The following is a 1541-nucleotide window of genomic DNA, read 5'->3' as shown; positions in this document are numbered from 1 at the left end:
TTTTGGTAAATTACAAATATTTTATGGTTTAAGAAATAAATTGGAAACATTATGAAATGGGTTGAAATTTGTTGTTTAAACTGGCCTCCATTTTACTCGCCTTTAGATATTTATGATAATGTCTGTTTACTCATTGGGATTTTATAATCTCACCACCCTCATTTCCACCCATTTCAGGTTCAGTATAGATTGTAGATAGCTGATCTCATCGAGGACTACCATTGGATTTGCATTTTCCAAACCGTAGGTTCACAATCTTCTTTACTTCTGTTTATTCGGGGGCCCTCTTGTTATTGTAAATTAAATTAAATATTTTGGCTTACTGTATTTCAGTATGTATAAATTTATTTAGCTTTTACGCTATAAAAAATTATTCACGTATGACTCTATAAATATTATTTTATAAGAAAATAGAATATTTTCCTTAATATTTCTTTTATTTTCTTATTATATTCAAATAACCGTAATTTCGTTTTAAATGAAGATTTTAGACTTTCAAACTCATTTTGAATATGAATTATGTGTTTTGTACTTGTATATTACGTTTTAGCCTGTTTCAAAATTTTTGAGAAAAAAAATTACCAAAATACCCCTGTGTGGCGAAAATTTTATTTTGATTGTTTTGATCTAAAATAGTATATATTCTCTAAAAACTCGATATTTAGCAATGATTGCTCACAGGAAAGGAAAGAAACTGATATGTAAGCCTTGCGGGGTTTCGATTGGCATTTTGGATAATGAGTGTCAATCGGGACGTCGCGGCGATTGTTATGGGCCTGAGGGAGGTTCCGAGTCGTGACAATTCTATTGGTATCAGAGCTTTTGGTTTTAAAGATAAGAGCTTTTGGTTTTAAAGATAAGAGTTTTTGGTTTTAAAGTGGTTTTAAAAAATTACAGTATCAGTGTGGCCCCGGATTAAGTTAAGTTAGGTTGAATAGAATGCATGCATTTTCATATAGAGCTTAACGTTCCCTAAGCTTACTCGTTTTCTCTTATAGATTATTATGCCTCCTCGACGCGGATGCCCACCTCTCATTAGATCGGTTGGGAGGGAAAAAGGTCGTTCCCAACGTCGTCAGCTAGATGCAGTAGGGGAAAAATCAGCTACGTCTACCATTCGGGCAGCACCTACTACTGAGCAGGCCGATAGTCCTCCACATCCTCCACCCCCTCCGCCACCTACAGGTATTCCCACCATGCCTACTAAGGCAGCACAAGCATTGGCAGCTTTCTTTACCGCAATGGCTGGTGGAGCTCCGACTGGTCAAGTTCCACCTATAGTACCACCAGTTACTCCTTTAGTTCCACCACTGGTACAAGATGTATCCATTTCCAAGAAGCTAAAGGAGGCTAGATAGCTCGGTTGTGTATCTTTCATGGGTGAGTTGGATGCCACTGTGGCAAAGGACTAGATTAATCAGGTTTTAGAGACTCTCTCTGATATGAGATTAGACGATGACATGAAGCTGATGGTGGCTACGAGATTATTAGAGAAGAGGGCTCGTACTTGGTGGAATTCAGTGAAGTCCCGTTCCACTACT

This window comes from Theobroma cacao, chromosome 1 (assembly GCF_000208745.1).
Source record: "Theobroma cacao cultivar B97-61/B2 chromosome 1, Criollo_cocoa_genome_V2, whole genome shotgun sequence".
Lineage (NCBI taxonomy): Eukaryota > Viridiplantae > Streptophyta > Magnoliopsida > Malvales > Malvaceae > Theobroma > Theobroma cacao.
Note: the sequence above shows the minus strand (reverse complement) of the source record.